Genomic DNA, 20,703 nt, shown 5'->3' with positions numbered 1-20,703 from the left:
TAGCCCCCAATTTTTTGCTAAAGCCCAAAATTGCTGAGGAGGTTCTAGCAAAAGCAATATTTCTATTTTTAATCTGTGGTCCCCAATTTCCCTTCTCCTCGAAGGTGATCCCTAGGTACGGGAATGTAGAGACTCTGCATAGTTCCTCATCACAACAAAAAAACTTTTCAAGTTTTTCTTTCTTGGACCTCTTCCCATTATCATGATTTTGGATTTTTTAACATTTATTTTAATATCCAGGGAAGTCATAAAAAGGCCAAAGGCATCCAGCAAACGTTGAAGCCCAACCCCGGTCCGTGCCAGGAGAACCGCATCATCCACATACAGGAGAAGCGGTATACCGAGTTCCCCTATATGCGGAATGTCTAGCGCAGCCTCCCTAAGCACAGGCTCAAGGGCATTAATGTAGACCGGAAAAAGAAGGGGGGCCATGATACACCCCTGCCTGACCCCCCTTTCTGATTTGAAGTGGCTGGAACAACGCCCCTCTGTATTCACCCTGACAGACGCCAAGAGGCCAGAGTGTAGGTCTCCTAAAAGGTTTACCAAGGCGTGGTCAAGACCTAGATCAATTAAGATCCGCCAAAGTTTTGTGCGGTTTACAAGGTCGAAGGCCGAGGACAGGTCCATAAACCCCAGGTATAGTGACCCATCCTTAGCCTTGGTGTATTTATCAGCCAGCATTTGTAAATTAAGGCACTGGTCCATAGTACCTCTTCTGGATCTGAATCCATATTGCACATTTGACAATATACCTTTATCGTCAAGCCACTCCTGTAATTTGTGCAAGATGACCCGTCCCAAGATTTTAACGGATGAGTCTATTAAGGAGATCGGACGGTAACAGGCTGGGTCTACTCTGTTGCCCTTCTTAAAGACTGGGACGATAATGGATTCTTTCCACGATGCTGGGATATTATTTTGATTTAAAGCATTAAAAACCTTGCATAGGATCTTCGACCACAGTTTTGGGGCATGTTTAAAAATATCAGCAGGGACCCCATCGGGCCAGGTGCCTTATTTGTCAAAGTCTGGTCTATCGCCCTTTCCACTTCTGAAACCTCAAAAGTAACACAAAGACCCTCCTTGCTATAGATGGTATCATTTGTAGGGTCTTGCTGGGCAGAGTTGGAGTATATATTTCCGAAATGTTTAATCCATGCATCATCAGGAATATTAGACTCAAGGGCATGATTCTCCTCGTTTGAGAAAAGTGTCTGGTTTACTACTTCCCAGAATTTACTACTATTTTTCAATGTCTCTGGTTCAAGTAGCTTTAATCAGGCCTTTTCCTTTAACTCGTTCTTCCTATTTTGCATGGCGTTTTTATAGCAGACTCTTAACATAGCTATTTGAGCACGATATTTTGGGCTGGTTTTCAGGGCCCTAAGTAAATCAGCATGTGCCTGTGAGCATGAATGATCAAACCATCTCTTTGCGTGATGTTTGGGGGGCCCCTTTGCCCCAGTTAATCTTTGGTTGATCTGTTTACAGATGTTATCAAACGCCATGACTACTTGGGTACCTGATGCCCCTGTGTCTAGATATTTAACTATATCGTCCTCCGCCCTAGCCAAGACATCCTGTGCAACACTTTCAGGGTTGATATTCGACCATTTTAGCCTACGACCTTGGTCTGTTGAGACCACATTTTGGCCTCCCGTGTGTGACACTGATTTCATAGTCAAAAAAACCCTGGACAATACCTCTACTAGGACCGGGTTATGGTCACTACAAACTGAAACCATAGTTTTATAACTAACAACTTTACCTAATACATAGCAAGACAGAAAAATAAAATCAATAATTGTACCGTCACCAAGTCCTTTAAAAGTAGGGACCTTAATTTCACACTCCCCGCATCCAGATTCATACAGATTCCACTCAGCCAAGAAGTCCTCAAGCGCCGCACCTCTTTTTGAATGTTCAAAGTGCGTAACTGTAGAACAGGGAGGTCCCTCTTCTACTGAGTTGGCACAGGGCTGAGTACAGGGATGAATATTAAAATTACCTAATAGAATTATCTCAAAGCAATTTACTTTGATTCTGTAGGCTGACAAAAAATTATCTAGGTAGTCCAGATTATATCTGGTACTTTCATTAGCATTTGCGTTATAAAAATTAATAAACAAATTATTAGATAAATCTGGGGAATTCAATTCAACAATTAAACAGTTTTGGCAACCTGACCTTTTAAATCAAGTTTAAACAAACGTAATAAACCACCTTTGGATCTACCTGCCACGCTATTTGTGGCGGGAATACAAAAATGTCTGTAGCCATCCAAAGAAAAACTGTTCAGTGTGTCCCAGGTCTCCTGAAAGGCCAATATGTCGAAAGATTTCAAGAAGTCAATCCATATTTCATTTTCACTTTTTCCTCTAATCCCGGCAACATTCAATGTCATAATTTTGCAAGATTGTGAGTTAAGCCTTGGATTATTTACCAGTCAATCATTTTCCTCCAATGATGCCAAAGGCGCAAACCGATTACACAGTGGGAGAATTTGTTCGGATTGGGGATTTGGCATACACAAAGTGTAACAGTAAGGATCCAACGGTGGAGGATTTCGATAGCTGGGATGGGCACATGACGCGGTACTCTGCATGGATGGGGATGTGAGTGGTCTCTGTTGAGCTGCGTGGGGTTTATAGGTGTTACTAAGGTGATTATAGAAAAACCCAAGGGGGAACGCACATATAAAATCATCTGTGATTGGTAAAGAAGCAGCCCTCAGCAGAACAGTAGCTACATGCTGTGGGTGCTTAAAATTTACGATGATGCAGTCCCCCTTCATTGTTTTTCTTGAGTTACCTATCCAACTCACTCTACGTGTCGATATGATGTCCTTAAAAAATGTAACAGGAAAGCCACAATACTTACTCAGCCATGCAACTACTTTATAATTCAAGGAGTCAATTGTTTCACCCCTTGCGTCATTTGCCCCCGAGTCTACCCCGGGAACGTTGGTTAATACTACTATATACGGGGCACAATCTGGTGGAAGGTTGACTAGAGGTCTTTGCTTTCCTACCCTCAAACCCAAATTGTTCCCAGCAACAGTGGGTTGCGAGCTATCCCTCAAGATGGGTGGGGGAGCAGTTTGATTCCTAGGGGGCTGAGCAGATGTTACAGCTGGCGTGGTGTGTATTGCCTTATGTCCCCCACTACAGGAGCTTGTAGCCCCCTCATTTAGTACTGTGCCCGTGTTAGTATTCCTAGATGTTTTGGATGAGGACAGGTGTGCAGATAGGAGAACTCCCAACTTAGAAACCTCCTTTGAGACCTGGTCCATTTTGTCCACAACCCCTTTACTAGGATCAACAGGGCCATTGGGTTCTTTAGTGTTAGCATTTGGTATTTGGGAGTTTTGTGAGGGAGCCAAGTGTGAAGCTAGTAAAGTACCCAATCTGGATACTTCTTTTGTGACCTGTTCGACTCTGTCTGCCAATGGTTTAAACATAGTCTCCATTTTAAGACAAACAAGTCAACCAAAGAGTCGATTTGATCACTATTCAGTTTGGCCATAGCCCCCTCATCTGATTTATCCTGTGGGACTCCTACTTCGTCATCCAATGTGACGACTGCCTTCTTGACTTTCTTGTGCCCTCCCCGATTATTTTGTGACCCTCTGCAGGCTCTCACTCTCAATTTTCTTCGTGCCTGCAAGTGTACTGGAGAGGGTTCCGGGGACGATGTTGGTAAAGGTTGAATTGTGGAGGAAAATGAGTTATCTAGTGTTGCCGCGGTAGGTACTGAAATAACAGATGTGTGTATGTCCGCTGCTATTTGAGTACATTCAGTACCCCCTGAAACTAGATCACAAAACTCAGGTGGTAATAATCCATTTGTTGGAGAAGCAGGCGGGCTGATTCGGCTTAAAAACTTACGGCGTGCTGTGTTGATTTTACTCACAACTTTAACCATATAGTTGTCTATTGGCCCCGATAAAGATAGTGTTTTGGAAGAACGCAATTTGGCCATGTCAGACCGACTCATTTAACAGCCTGTTTCAAAAACACACAACAAGGAGGAACTCACGGTTGTCGGAAAGTCCCGAGGAAAAGACCCAAGGTCCGTGGCCCAGCCCGGCCTCCTCTGGCCTCTGACGGCCGCAGACGACCCCGCCCTTGTACCGGGCTTCTCCCGGCGCGTGCCCGCGCGCGTCCCGCGGGACGAGGGACTGGCGCTGCCTTTATGCGCCTCCTGGCGCTGCTGAGGGCGTCACTGGTGGTGGGAGTGACCCGGCGGAGCCAAGCCCGGCCGGGGAACAGGCGGAGCAAGGCCCGGCCCTTTGCTGCTAGTGCTGCGGCGGAGCAAAGCCCGGCCGTGAAGAAAGCTGGAAACCGTTGGTGAGTGAACCCCCTGCCTTTGTCAGGAAGACGGCCACAGTGGATGCAATTGATGAATTGGTGAATCAAATCAGAGCCTCCGGCTACGGGGTTCCTTTTGTTTGTGGCGCGTCTGGAAACTAAACAAATACATTAGGTTCTGCCATGTTCAAGCCTGTCTCTATAATCTGGGCACTGGGAAAAATGCATCTACCCTGGGTTCTGGGGAGCGAGTAGGATAAACTTGCAAACGTTACCTGCCACTTGCACTGATTAATTACTCTCTTATCTGAGCCCACTTAATATGCCAGGAATTAACACTGTTTAGCCAGGGCTAGCATTTTTCAAGGATGTCCACTATCATGTCATGAATTATCACCATAATGCAGGGGTCAGGATCATAACGTTTGCAGGTGCCCATTGAGGGTCACAATATCTCAAGAATTACCACATTGTACATTAAGTGCCCACAAAACTGCAAGACCACTGTATTGCTAGAACCATGTCGGTGTCACAGATGCAAAAACCACAGTTGATGGACAGAATGCAGAACAATGTCATACATTCACCCAAGTACAGAGATCTGGGCCTAAATCTCTCGTTTTTTGCTCACCATGCCATTCCAGTTTGAACCTAGCCATATGCAAATCAGTCTTGACCCTGTGCCCCATGGGAACAGTCCAGCCCGAACTTTGTTCGCCCTAAGTTGACAGGGTGTGCCCAGACATGGTTGCCTTGCTCACTTTGCCACTGGGTTCAAGATAGCCTGGCTGATGAGGGTTATGAACCCAAAACCGGTCCTAGGAAGCTTGAGTCCGGTCCAGGGACAGCATGGCTTGGCAGTTCGGGCTGGACTGTTCCCATGAGGCACAGGGTCAGACTGATTTGCATATGGCCATGTCTGAACTGGGGTGGTGGAGTGAGCTAAAGAATGGTGATGGGTTAAACCCAGATTAGTTGGCTGGGAGTGAGTGTTTGATTTGCTCAAATGCTCTGTTCATCATCCCCTTTGGTATTGCTTTGTCACAGATGTGCACAATATGATAGAATGTATCACCATTTTTACAGGATGTACATTATGTTAGGGTTGCGCATCAATGTTCAATGGATACCCAGAATACCCAGGGCCAGGAATTTACCAGGTATAAGTAATATGTCACGAAGGCCCCCACGAAGCCAAGAAGTATCACAGAGCCTGGGGCAGATTTTGACAACTGTGGGCAACAGCTCACAAATTTCAAGAAATGCCAATATTGTTTGAGTGACAGCTTTTTACCTGGATCTGCTAATGGGCATCACTGCACTGATGCCCACAAGACAGTTACAAATAATTACCATCATTGTGCCAGGGTCAGAATTAGCAGTCGCTGCAACCCGCTCGTCTTGCACACACGGACAAACACACACATGCAAACACACACTCACACACTAACAGACAAGCACGTGCAATCCCACAATCACAGACATGCACACACTTAAACATTACTCTGAGCATCAACTTTTTATCATATGTAACTCCCGCATCCCTTCCCTGACCGGTGCTCCAAGGAGGAAAAAGGAGGAAACAAGAGTACCTTAGGTCTCCTGGGGGGGAGCAGGTGCCAGTGCCTGGGGTGAAGGGTAGGGGGCAGAGAAGAGTACATGAGGAAGGAGCAAGAAGGAGAGGCTTGAGGCAACTGGGGGAGGGGCCTACATGATTGTTGAAGAGAGGAGAGGAAGTGGAAGTGATTCAGGAAGCTGAGGGGTGGGAGGGTGGCAGAGAGGGGCAGAAGACAGGTGTGACTGCTCACAGAGAGTGGGATGGTACTAGTTCAAAGCTGGTGGGAGAACCTCTGCTAGCTCCTCACATGGTAGAGCAATTGCTTCTTGTATATTGTTTTGTTTCTCCATGCCAGAAACGCTAGCTTGAGGAAGTTATTTGCTTTCCTACCCTTTGCTCTGCAGGAGGAACGTTTCCTGCACACTCGCCTAGCAACAAGATATTTTGATTTCTAGTGCAACATACAATGGATGATTGCTAAAAAATGACAGCATAATGCTTTATATTAAATGTGCTCAAAAGCAAAACTGAAATTCAAATGTGATCGTGAGCAACATTATCGGAACTCACCCCAAATATAACATCACATGGCCAGTCTCCCTCCCTTCTGTGTCCATGTCAGGATTAAAGATTTCGTTTTTTTATTGTTTTAACGTCGGGATCTCAAATGAGCTCTGGGAATCGAAGATGGCATTAATAAGAATTTTAGATCCAAGTGTACAAAGCCAATGGATCTAAATGATCCAGATTGGGCCAGTGAATCTCATAACGTGAAACATATTTATTTTCATTTTGTGGGCCGGATCTGGACTTCTGACTTTCCTGTATATCCCCCAAGCCTTTATTTTCTGTGTCATGTGATCCCCGATTGATGGCAGTGCCAGTGATTGGTGGCAGGAACAATATGCCCATTTGTACTTTCCCATCATACTGCCAGTGGTGGGGATGCTTCCCCAATCTTCCTGTACACCACCTCATTATTTCTGTCACCTGGAGAATTTGAATATTTGTGGTTGACCTTTCATAGCCCACATGACATCTTTTTTTGTATGCGAATATAAAAAAAAAACTAACTATGGAACAGACTTACATCTGCCACAAATGGGATCTATTTTGAGAAAAATAATATGTTCATGTCCAGTGTGGTGTAATTTCTTCTGGGGATTTTGCTGTAATGAAGAGCGAACATTCCTTAGGACTTCAAATAAGAAGTGCTATTCATAGATCACTCCAAATATTTTATCCCCTCTGGACCAATTTGCATATAATGTGGAGTGAAAACTTTAACTAGATCCAAACATCTGCCTCATGCTGGTCAGAATGATAAATGGAGCTTAGTTATTAGCAAATAAAATAAAAAAAAATCCTAAAGGAGTCTCAATTTAACCATTACTAAATAAATATCACCATCTCATGTAGAGAGAGGAAGGACATATAAAGGTAATCCAACCATGTCATATTTTCCAAGTGATTGTGGTGACATAATAAACCATGACGCCGACACTGAGTGGTTGGTAAATGAACTGAGGCATGGCACACTACCTGTTATGTATTTTGTTATATTTCATGTTTTATTCAGAGGAATTAGCATGAAAACAATTTTTTTTCAAACACAGGAATGTTTATTGAAAAGAGTATACGAAATACTAGACTACAAATTTTGGTTATCTGTAGCAAAAGGATAATACAATTGTTTCCATAAGAAGTTCAGAAATTAGGGATTTGGTGAAAATACATTTTGCTGTTTAAACACATTTCACAGTAGTGAGGGATTCCTTAAGCTATTAGCTGCAAGGTGCAGCTAACAATGGGTCCCAATTGCAGTTAGAATATTCAGGTTTCGATTATCTTTCCTGAAAAGGATGGAGAATAAATGAAGGGTGACGGTAAAGTTTGAAAGAATGGTTTGGGGCGGACATCATCCAGATGCACTGTCATGCTTAGAAACTAATTATCCAGAGGCAAGCAAAGCACATTGATAAACAGGCCTTCCTTTGAATGACTTTTGTGCTTTACAGAAATTATAATAAGTTCCAAGATCATAAATATTCCTGTGTAATACACATTTTGGAGCCACTGTTTTTTCGTGCAATAGAAACATCCAAATCTTATTTATAGCCATAAATATATATGTATTTTTTGCAACGATCTCGGAGTTTCACTGACAAAGATGAGCTAAATCACATTATGTCAGGGCTGGACTGGGAACCCAAAGCAGCCCTGGCAAATTTTGCAGACCAGCCCCTACACGGTGCGTAGCGAGCGAGCACAGCACGCGAGCCTGACTACTACAAAGAGGGCTGGGGAGGACTCTCCCCAAAAAAAACTTGAAAAAAGTTACAAAAATAGTACATTCTACAACACATTTTCATTATATATATTCAATATATATTTGTGTCCTTCTGTAGCGAAACTGGTCCTATGTAAAACGGTGTGATACCCGATATCTTCGGGTCTACTAGGCACTATATAAAACTCTAAAAAAAATATATATTGTATTAGCTCTTAGAGCACAGTAAATGATGACCTTAAGGTGCAACAGGATATGACAATCTTCTTGGGGCCCTTCAATGATTCCCTCACTATTGCCCTTCAACGGTGCTCCTCATCTCTCCATAGCCCCTCTCACATGAATGTATTTGTTTTATAGTGCCTCTAATACCAGTGTAGGGTGTCGGATCACTTTACCTGGCTAAATAACCCAAAATATAATCACATTTCTGATGCCATTAGAAATCTTCACTGGCTTCCAGTTAAACAACAAACTGAGTTTAAGGCACTATATCTGGTTCAAAATTTGGGGTCGGGCCTAAGGACTACCACAAATTTTTCCAACGGCATACCCCTGCCAGTCGCAAAGATCAGCTAATAAAGCTCTGACCCACGTTCCTAGAGTTAAGAAGTCTGGATGGGGAGGCAGATGTCTCTCATATCTAGCATCCAAGCTCTGGAATGAGTTACCACTCAACATCAGGATTCTATCCTCCAGTTAAAACCTATCTCTTCCCTTCCCAGTAGTGACCGAGTACCTTCTGGCTTCCCTGCACTGTTTTGCATAAACCAGCGCCAAGATGCCTCGGCATTCATGCGCTTTACAAGCCCTTTACTTACTTACTTGCGCACACATACAGAGGCAATGAATCATACGTGTGTAAATCAGTGTTTATGAATTTTACATAACACAAAAGGGAAGACAAGGGGTAGGATTTACACGTCATCCTTATTAGTAGGCATTTTTTTAAGAGTGCTTGAGCTGGAGAAGCACAAACTCTGGTTTCAAAACGTAACACAGTGGTTGGATTTACTAATAAGAATGTATTTCTACCCAAACAAACCCATTTTAGCAACAGTAGGATAACGAAAGACGGGAAAAAACATAGCTTTCAAACCTGTACCATGCAGTTTGCATGCAGCTCTTTGATGGCAGTTCACAGGTCACTGTGCTAGATTCATTACGATTGTAAGTTATGAATTGGAAGTAACTAAAGGATCTCTGTGACAAAAACAGTATCCCACTGAGCTATGCATATTAGATACACCTCTGTGATCTGTATGATACACGTTCTTTGCAGCAGGCATATTAACCCTCTACACTACATTAGAGGAGTCAAAACTACCAATAGACAAAACTCTGATCTCTCTTCAGCAGGAAGATGAACCACCAGATATATCAATCTTGACACTTTTGTTGTTGCCTGAAAACTGCTGGGTATATAAGGAACTCTGCAGTGAAAGTGAGAAGTGAGACATTATGCTGGACAGTCCTGCTGATTTTGTTACTGGGGCTCGACATTGCAGCACTGCTGCACAACTGGCCCCCCAGTATAAAAACCAGCCTACCAACCCTCCAGCCTCCCATGGAAATGCCCGATGCTCGTTACAGCCAGTCCGGCACCAGTTATGGTTCCAATAAAAAACATTTAAAAATCAGAAATTCCTGCTTTCCTGCCATTCACTGTACACAATATCACTGATGACATCTCATATGACCTTAATGATCACTTCCCTTATATGCATCAAAGTGCTCTTCTATACATGGTAGAGGCAGACTCAGGGCTAGATTTATAATCTGGAAGACAGCCCATTTCTCAGCTACGGCGACAGAGTAGATTAGTCCGTCGTACTGACGGAGGAGCATGCGATCATTTCTGAAAGTACCGTCAGGAACCACCTTCACGGCGGTTCCTGTCAATGCTGTTTGCAGTTAAGTGCGGGGCTCTGTCGACATGACGGAGCCCTGCACCAAACTATTTTAAAAAACAATATCCCAAAGTTGGATTTTCTTTTTAAAAATAAAAAATAAAATGCTTCCCTCGCCATGGGAGTCCTCTCCCATGGTGAGAGGAGCAGTTGGCAGCTTTCATGGCCCCTTTCCGTCAGGGATTTTTCTAGCGGTGCTAGAAGTGAAAACTGACCTCTAATTCCGCCCAGCTAAATTAGGTGGGCAGAATTAGAGGTCTGCCTCCGAAGGCCTTCACTCACCGGGCTGATGGACGGGTTTAATCACAGCAGAGTAGTCTCCGTCGTCATTAAACCAATGATCTGCCCCAATTTAAATTTGTTGTCGGACCATTATTCTGGTGGTAAGCATACTCCGTAGTCATTGCAATGGAGTATGCTTAGTACCAACGTATAAATCGGGCCTTAAAAGTTTACTGCACAGTTTACAATACTGATTTGAATCTCTTGAATTATTATTTTTTTTTACACTATATAGGCTTCTTTTGAAGAACAGTGAAATAAAACGTGCCTTTGCCCTTTCACTCAATAGCTGTAGTTCATCCATTCTAGGCCCCAGGGTCTGGCAATGGAGCAGACATGCTTACTGAAGTAAACAGGAACACAGTTTTGTTGAAGGAAGTGGTTTATTTCACAAGGAGGAAACAGCTTATACAACCACAAGCTGGCAGTGCCAGTAGATCTAGTAACTCCCACACACAGAATATGGAACACCCAAGGGAATGATAACAATTCTAGAAAGGAAGGTGAAGTGAAGTGATGTCATCTAAAAGGGATACAGCATATACATAGCATATTTACAAAACGTATCTAAAAGGGGATACTACACACCTCCCCCCCTTAAAAATGAAAAAAAAAAAAAAAAAAAATTAATGAATAAAATCACGTAATTTAACAGGAACTGATTTAACCCGGGAACTTCTTCTCAGAGGTACATCAGCAAGTTGCACATTGTGATTAGAAACAACAGTGTTGGAACAATGTGGAGAAGAAGCTTGTCCAGACGGAGCTGGAACATGAGGTGGAGAAACCACAGTGTTGGAGATAAGTACATCATTATTTCTAGGAGAAAGTTGAACATCACTGCAGAATGTGTCAAACAGAGCAGGGTAGGAGTTGTCACCAGAAGTAATTGAGGAGGAAATTGAAGAGGGTAGAGAGTCCACTCGCAAATTAGGCGCTTTGCATAAAGAAACTCTCCGAAAGTTCCACACTTTACCACCATCCACCCTGACAGCTTTACTGAAAACTTCAGTAACCCTACAAGGATCTGACCATTTATTCCACCTGGAACCACAAGATCTGCCGAACTTGACACGTACAAAGTCGCCAATCTTGATACCGGGTTTAGAACCCACAGGTGAATTGTGAGAACGTCTCATCTTTTCTTGATATTTCCACATTTTGTCTTTGACTAAAGAATGATCAACAATAGACCCAGAAGGGATTTTTAACTTGACCCACCAGGGTAATAACTTTGAACTAGGTTTTCGGCCTTTTAACAATTCAAAAGGAGAGAAACCAGTGACGGAGTTGGGAGAAGTGCGATACGAAAGGAGAGATGCACGTAAGGTTTTCTTCCAATCTAATTTACTGTTAATGGCTAACTGTATAGACTCCTTGATGACCCTATTGAAACGCTCCGTTTGACCATTGGCTTGAGGGTTGTAATTGGACACCCTTTTATGTACCACCCCACACCTATCAAGAAACGATAAAAATTCACTACTAACAAATTGTGGACCATTGTCTGATACCAGCTCAGCTGGAATCCCTTCCCTGCAGAAAATTTCATCAAGGAATTCAATAACCTGAGATGAACCAATTTTGTCCACAACTCTTATCTCTGGCCACTTGGAGAAGTAATCGATCAGTACCAGAATGAACACAGATTTACTTTCATACAGATCGAGGGGGCCAACAATGTCAATGCCAAGTTTCTTCCAAGGACACAAAGAATACTCAATAGGTGAAATATCAGATTTGGCAGCCAAAGGTTTAGCAGTTTTATCACTACTGGAGCAGGGAGAACATGAGCCAACCCAATTGTCTACCATTCTATCGATACCAGGCCACCAATAAAATTCACGGATACGTCTTTTAGTGTTAGACATCCCCATGTGACCTTCATGTGCCATAGAAATTATTTTTTCACGCAAGCCAGAAGGAGGTACAATTTTGTCACTCCTGGTTACAAAGCCCTGGTCAAACATGAGTTCCTCTTTTATTTTGCTAAAAGATAGAACATCGCCAGAAAGTTTCCTTTCTTCAGGCCACCCTTGCTTCAGAAATTCCACAACATTAGACAAAGAGACATCTTGAGACATAGCATCCCGCCAAGCAGACTCAGATATAACACTGGACGTGGCATTGCATTTAGCATCATTTACATCATCAATGGTTAAAATTACATCAGAATCGCATGGAGAGTCTGTTGTAACTAGGGAAACACAAGGCAACCTGGACATGCAATCAGCATGGACATTTAGACGACCAGGTACATATTCCACAATGCATTGGAACTCTTGTAACTTAGCAGCTAAACGTGCTAAACGTGCGGTCAAAGTACGACCACCACCAGCAGCCAACATGCTTATTAAAGGTTTATGGTCGGTGCGCAAACGGAATCTTGTTCCCCAAATAAATTGCCTGAAGTGCTCCACAGCCCAGGTACACGCTAAAAGTTCCTTTTCTATGGTGGAGTAATTGAATTCTGCCCCACGTAGAGTACGAGAGGCATAGGAGACAACATATTCCTCACCGTGACTCTTTTGCATCAGTACTGAACCAAGTCCCACGTTGCTCGCATCCACACATACAATGCATTCTCTACCCAAATCAAAAGGCCTCAGGAAGGGGGCATTGATGATCTCCTTTTTAAGTAACTCAAAAGCAGTTTGATGTTCATCTTTCCAAACAAATTTTGCATCCTTTTTTAATAACAATCTTAAATCATGGACTTTGGAAGAGTAATCTGAGACAAATTTGCTATAAAATTCGGTAAGACCGAGAAAAGACACTAATTGTTCTTTATTACTAGGGGCAGGGGCCTTAGTTATGTTCAAAATGTGATTAAGTTTTGGTTTGATACCCTGAGCTGAAATTTCATGTCCCAAATACTCCACAGTGCTCCGTCTAAATTTGCATTTTGAAAACTTCAAAGTCAAACCCTTAGCTTTGACAGACATAAGTACTTTGTCTAGGTTTCTGTCATGGTCCTCACGATCTTTTCCGTATATTAAGATGTCATCTTGGAATGCAATGGCACTATCACAGCCCTCCAATACCTCTTTCATAATCCGTTGAAATACCGAAGCCGCACTGGCTAAGCCAAAAGGCATGCGACGGAACTGAAACATGCCCTACGGGGTTATGAAAGTGGTAAGAAACTTGGAATCTTCATGGAGTAAAACCTGGTGATATGCACTAGCTAAATCTAAAGTTGAGAAAACGCAAGCACCAGCAAGGGTAGAAATCAGTTCATGAATGTTAGGTAGGGGATGTCTGTCCACCCAAATTTCAGTGTTCAAACTGCGGAGATCAACACACAGACGAAGTTCCCCGTTACTTTTAATTGACAAAACTACAGGGGAAACCCATGGGGAAGATTCGGTTGATTCAATGATACCACGGGTCACCAAATCCGATAGGATGGTTTTTAATTTATCACGATAGGCCAAGGGAACGTTTCTGACTCTGTGCCGGACTGGTGTTGCATTTTCTTTCAAAATAATTTTGTGTTTGAAGTTTACAAATTCACCCAAGGTATCGGAAAAAATCTCAGGGAACTTGTTCTTTACCAGGACAGTAAATTCGTCCTCAGCAGGAGGTACTATATATACAGGTGGGGAAGCATTGGGGTCTAATTTAATTCTCAACTCGTGTTGGTGTGGCCAACTCAAAATGGAGGCACCTTTGGATGCTACATAAACTTTCCCTTTGATGCTATTACCTTTAAATTTTATATCCGCCCACATGTATCCTAACAAATCAATCTTCAGACCAGTGTATCCACCTGGACCTACATCTGATGGTAGTAGGCACGAGGAATTCCAGTATCTATTAAAAATATCACTGCCAATTATGCTATACCAAGCACAGGAGTCTATAAGCATAGTGATTTCTATATCATTGACAAAAATCTTATCCTTGGGAAAACCTTGACATTTAGAATCGCCAACACAAAGTAGAGTGTTGATTTCCTGGATTTCTTCAGGAGCCTCGTAGTCAAACTCGGTTAATACATTCACTTTCTGTGGAGATCTGCACATTTTACTGAAATGCCCCAGTTTTTTACATTTGATACAAACTTTGTTCCACGCTGGACAACCCTTATAATTCCCAACGTGATCATTCGCACCGCACCTATAACAAATAATGGGATTTTTCTTGCCAGAGAACTTATTGTCTCTTGGGACATACTCTTTCCTAGTTTGAGTGAAAGGAAATTTCCTTTGGTTATGGACCTCTTTTACCAAAGCTACCTCTGGGATTATTGTTTTACTCTTAACATCATGGCCTCTGATTTCATTTACAAAAAGTTTCGATTGTTCAATCCCTTTAGCTATGTTCAAGACAGCATTTAGAGAAAACTCGGTTCCCATCCACAACCGTTCCTGTATCTTTTTGCTTTTGGTCTTCATCATCAATTGGTCTCTTAGGGGCCGATTAGGATGGCGGACGGACTTGCGTCCGTCCGCCACCCCTGAGTTGGAGGGACCGTCCGCATGGGCAGCGGCGGTCCCTCCATAGCAATTAGGATGTGACCGCCACCCTGGCGGTCACATCCTGTATGTTTTACATTGCGGCGGATGCTGCTTGAAGCAGCATCCGCCGCAATGCAAAAAACGAAAGGTGTGCATTTGCATGCACAAAGCGGCAGGCACCGCGCGGTGCCTGCCGCTTCGTGCACGCAAGGGCAGGGGGGTACCATAGGTACCCCCCATGTGCACCCCCCACGCAACCTTCACCCAGGGGGCCCGCAACGGGCCCCCAAAGTGACTGTCCGTATGCTTTTCCACGGCGGAAAAGCCGCCGCGGAAAAGCATGACTCACCCTGCATCCTAATATGGCTGGCGGTGTCTGATAGACACCGCCAGCCATGTTATTGCTTTTCCGCCGTGGTCGCCTTCCGACCGCGGCGGAAAAGCGGCGGACGGATTGGGAGACCCACCAGCCATCCTGATTTGGCGGTGGGTCTTTCAGGCCTCCTCGGCGGATTTCCCGCATACTCCGGGCCGGCGGTGGCTTCCGCCGGCCCGGAGTATGCGGGAAATCCGCCATCCTAATGACCCCCTGAGTACCTGCTCAAAATTAATTGTTTCAAATGCGCAACTAGCAGCCAATGTACATAATGCAGCTACGTAATTCTCAATTGACTCGTCATCCTTCTGCGCTCGGGAGTAAAATTTAAACCTTTCCATAACTATATTTATTCTCCTACCAAATCTAATGGCTAACTGTTTTACAACGATCTAAAAAATATTAAAGTCACCTGCTCCATCAATAGGAGGTAAGTTTTCCAACTCCTTAAGGCCTGCGCCACCTAAACAATTTTTTAACAGGGCTAATTTTCTTTTAGGAGAGCATCCATCCTCCTCTACTACATCCACATAGGCTAGGAATGTGGGAAACCACAGGTCCCATTCTACCTTAGGATCCCCAGCAGTGGGTAAAAAATGAGAAGGAGCAACAATATTATTTGACATTTCTACTAGTAAAACAGGAAACCTGAACACAAAAAGTAAAAGTTAAGACTGTAGGAAGAAAATAAAACAATGTTGGTATCTAGTCAATTATTTGAGTGCATATGGAAAATAATAAATTAATAAAATAAACGTAGTCACCGTGGTCAACTTCGTTTCTTGAAGAGAATTATTTGCAGACAAATGCGTGTAGCTGTTCATCAAACATTGTGGGAATGAGGGGTTAGTAATAGTTAATTCAACGTGTACGAGATGTGCTGAACACGAAGAGAAAGAGAGAAAAAAAAAATGAATCCGTGACACGAAGGTTGCGTGACACTTTGACCTTTGCGCAGCTCTGGAACGTTTGAGCGTCGTGTGCGACACTGATGTAGAGCAGGCGTACAGCTGAATGGTAGAACGTTGAAGCTCAGACGTCAATGCGAACCATGGAACTAACGCGAGCCACACAGTAGAATGTCAGGTCAGTTTTAAAAATGTACAGCTTGTATGCTTTTCCGAGTATCTCGATATTTCAAACCCAAAATAATCCTGTTTGCACTAAACGTGACACAATGCAAATCAAATGAGAGTCACAGGAAATAGGATCAACTCCAAAGATATACGCTGTAACATGCATCTAGTTTGAAAGAAAAAAAACGATGGTAACGTTTACTGAAGCGCAAGTCTGTAGACAGCCGCGGGTGCGATCAAAGCACTGAAATAATTACTGCCGCCGCTGGTGCAATCATTTTTACACTTAAAAAAAATGAAATGAAATACCTTGAGAGATGCGTGAACGCTGTTCCTCTGTTATATATATATATTTTTTTTTTTAAATATTCCTTCTGTTAGGGCAAGTGTGAGTCCTTCTTCTTCATGGTATCCCACCCTCGTCGCCAGTTTGTGAAGTAAACAGGAACACAGTTTTGTTGAAGGAAGTGGTTTATTTCACAAGGAGGAAACAGCTTATACAACCACAAGCTGGCAGTGCCAGTAGATCTAGTAACTCCCACACACAGAATATGGAACACCCAAGGGAATGATAACAATTCTAGAAAGGAAGGTGAAGTGAAGTGATGTCATCTAAAAGGGATACAGCATATACATAGCATATTTACAAAACGTATCTAAAAGGGGATACTACACTTACATGGAGTATGCGTTCTCAGCATATGGGCCTTTTAATTGACTCAGAAGGTTTGCTCTCCATCCCACATTTGAAAAATGTTTGGGGCAAAGAGATATCAACTTCTGTTAGCCCCAGCATCAGTACCACAGTTCAGTCACAACACTTTTCTGAGCGGTTAGAATGTTTCAATGAACATGTTAAATTGAGCCAGTGTCCATGTTGGATGAAGTGTGGGAGAATCAAGTTGTTCTATGCGGTTATTACATTATTATGGATGAAAAGATGTACATAAATGTTAAATTGTAGAAAAAACAGAAGCATAAAAAAATACGCAGGGCAATGTTTCAGGTAAATTAACGCAGAATGGCTACCCACGAAGGCCAACATTAAAATTTGAGCATTTTGTGGTTCAGTTCTGCTCGCGTCACCACAGCATAGAAACTTTCATATTTATTTTTACATCTTTCTTTAAATGTATTCATTCTGTGAAGTAAATGTTGTGCCTCTTAATCCACAAACAAATTCCTGAGATGTAAGGATCTTCACATATAAGTGTAGTATTCTGTGTAGCTTGCAGGGGATGGAATACTGCATTGAATAATCTGATTGGACTGCTGGGTTTAAAGCAACTAATATTGGTTCTGTTGGACCAGAATACCTAGTGATGTGGTATCCAAACTATATTACTTTGTTAATATGTCCCACTCGGGGTACATATGCAGTGGTATTTATACACAGAACGGAAACACTGACCACAAGGGTGAAGAGGGTCACCCTCGTGGTCAGTGTTTCTGTTCTGTGTATAAATACCACTGCATATGTACCCCGAATGGGACATATTGACAAAGTAATATAGTTTGGATACCACATCACTAGGTATTCTGGTCCAACAGAACCATTAATATTTGTTTAACTACCCGCCCAGGTTCTGAGGGTTACAGGGTCACACCATTATATTTAATGGGTTTAAAGCAACAGCAGTTGGTTGTAAGCCAGTGTGCCACCAGGTGCTCTGGACAGTTACTTGAATAAACCTACCCTTCAAATAGTTCGCTTCATGTGTTGACCCTCTTGCGGTACTACTACATTTTTGTGACGACAAGAGGAGTTGCTGACACCGACCAGCAAGCCTCATTCTCAGTGTGAGGTTCGTGAAGGTTTTGTATGATATGTTGGTGTTTCCGCTAAGTTCGCGGTATGTTTGTTTTATTCCTGGCGTACAGATCTTGCTAGGCATTGACATGTACTTTGGTGTAATCCAATGGTATAAGTATATATATATTTTTTTTTACAAGAACGTTTTATTGATTTTCAATACAACAAGTATTACTCTCACTGAAGAAGCACAATGCAAGCAGAATATCACATTGATGCCCAGTGCTTAATTTAAGCCGGATGTTTCTGTTGCTCAGCACCAGCACTTAATCATCATTAGCGGCGCTTTAGAACACATTCATTTTTGGTGGGCACAGGGAGATTAATTGATTCGCCCAGAATTACAGGATGTTGAGCCAACGCCGAGACTCGAACCTGGTTCCCCAGCTCCAAAGTCGGCAGCTCTGGCCATTACACCACATCCCCTCCCCACTTGTAGGGTTTGTTGGTTCTGTGTTAGGCAGTGCTAACAGGAGAAATGGTCTGGTTGAAGATGCCTCCTGACGAGAGCCCCGGCACGTCTTTTTTTTTTCTTCAAATTAACCACTGCTGATACCCACCTCCCCGTTCAATCTCACAGGTGTAAAATGCACATATTCCTTCACCAACCAGTTCAGCCATGCCCCTCCAGACTGTAAAAAGACCACCATTTGTCCCAGACCCAGACCTTGCCATACTTGTGGGGACACTAGCGCTTTATATATTATATATATTAACATGTTATATATAGTCTCCTTCAGTTTCGTGTACCAGTCCATACCTTTCTTCCAGGCCGCAACGGGAGGAGTGAAATTGATATAATTTTATCATTATAAATGCATTTGTGTATATAGTATACTTTACCAGTATTTTCTATTCAGTTTAAGTTCTTTTTGTTCACAAAGTATGAAATCGGTAAATCCACCACCAGCAAATTTTCTACAGGCACCGGGTTAAACATCTTGGGGTGGTTTCTCCAGGAACTTTCTGAAATGGTACTCAAGCATGGAGCTAGATAGCAAGAGCTGATAGTGAGGTGTAGTGATGGGTTGAAAGTGATTATGAACAGATATCCCTATGTGTTTTCTGGTGAAGTACTGATAAGGCTACAAACCCATTAAGTTTTCCTTAGGAAGGATAAAAGTGTGTTTTGGGCAGACAACGTTGAATATTTGGGTCATGTGTTTTCAAGTGAAGGAGTGGAAACCAAACCCAAGTTAGTCCAAAGCGGTATTGAGCCAAACCTCCAACAGAAAAAATGGTTTGAAATCTTTTTTGGGGTCTGTGTGAGTTGTATTCATGATTCATACAATATTATGGGTCTCAGTTAAAACCATTATCTAATATGGTAAAGAGAGGGGTCCGTTAGAATGGGATTCTGAATGTCAATGAGTTTTTGAGTGTGCAAAAGAGCAGTTGATTTCTCCCAGTGCACTGACACATTAATATCCATATCTACCAGGTTCGTCGACTGTTGATGCAAGCAATGTTGGCTTGAGGGCAGTGTCTATCCAGAAGTAGCATTATCAGGTCTATACGATGGCATGTGGTTGATACAGAATAATGTTATTCTGTTATTAGAAAGGAACTGTTGGCTTGTTGGTGGGTCATCACAACGTTTCGTAATTGCCTCTAAGGCACAATATTTGTGATTAAAACTGTTCGTTTTCAGTGCAAAGAATGTGGTTTTACTCGAAGGATAGCCAGGCTTTCTACCAAAGTACTTCAATTTGATTTCAGTCCAGAATATATACCAGGTGGAACGAATGTGTTTGGTGTTGTGAACCTTATTGTTAAGTTAATAAAAACCATTGCAATCAGATCAAATCAGCTGTTTATTAAAAACATCTAAATGGACTATGTACAAAAGACTATGTATAATTAAAACAGGCAGTCAGCCTCAATCAGTACTATATTTTAGCCGATAATCCAGCTGGACAAGGGTGATTTTAATATGCAAAATAGTTGAATAAAACAAGATACGAGTTCATAACAGTGGGATTCAAGCTTGTATCCATGAACAAACATATCAAACAAACAAACAAAGTAAAGTAAAAGGCTCAGGCAGTTTGCAGTTGTTTCCATAAGGTAATACACAATAGAAAAAACAACAATTATGAGAAGGTCACCTTTACACAAATTACATATAAGAATCACTGTGTCTAAGGTTGACAACTATGACAATGGCGTTTCCATCCTTAACCGAAGGATATAGGATCATCATCAGGACTTTCGAATACAGTGCCTGAAAACGATTGCCTGTAATTTACTATATATTAGCATGGAAATAAAGGAGAAAAAAGGGTGGGGGGGGAAACAAATAAAAAGGTCAATCGGGCTCTTAGCACAGATAGCGCAAAAATACCGCAGATTGCGGAAACATTATAGCCAGTTGGTAAGTTAATTTACGCGTGAAGACAGAAGTGATGCCTATGATTCGGGGAGGCGGAGTGAAGTGAAGGTAGCCAAGGGGTCACAAAAACCAGAAATAGATTGTTAATTACTGGAGAGGACATTAGGCATGAGACCGTGAAGTCAGAGTGATGCAACACAGTGATACAAGTGTGGTACATGCTATCAATAGTGCTACTTCAATTGTGATTAAAACCGGTGTGTGACTGATGCGATGCCGAAGCCTAGAAG

The 20,703-nt window shown here is 42.6% G+C and overlaps 1 protein-coding gene across 1 annotated transcript in view; it reads right to left on the bottom strand.

Moving 5' to 3' along the window:
* The window catches only part of RAB3B (RAB3B, member RAS oncogene family), a 710,876-nt gene that overhangs the window by 676,825 nt on the left and 13,348 nt on the right, over nt 1–20,703 (bottom strand). The window lies entirely within an intron of this gene.

Source organism: Lissotriton helveticus, chromosome 1_2 (genome assembly GCF_964261635.1).
Source record: "Lissotriton helveticus chromosome 1_2, aLisHel1.1, whole genome shotgun sequence".
NCBI lineage: Eukaryota > Metazoa > Chordata > Amphibia > Caudata > Salamandridae > Lissotriton > Lissotriton helveticus.
The sequence above is the reverse complement of the archived record's forward strand: the minus strand, read 5'-3'. Positions and strand labels throughout refer to the sequence as shown.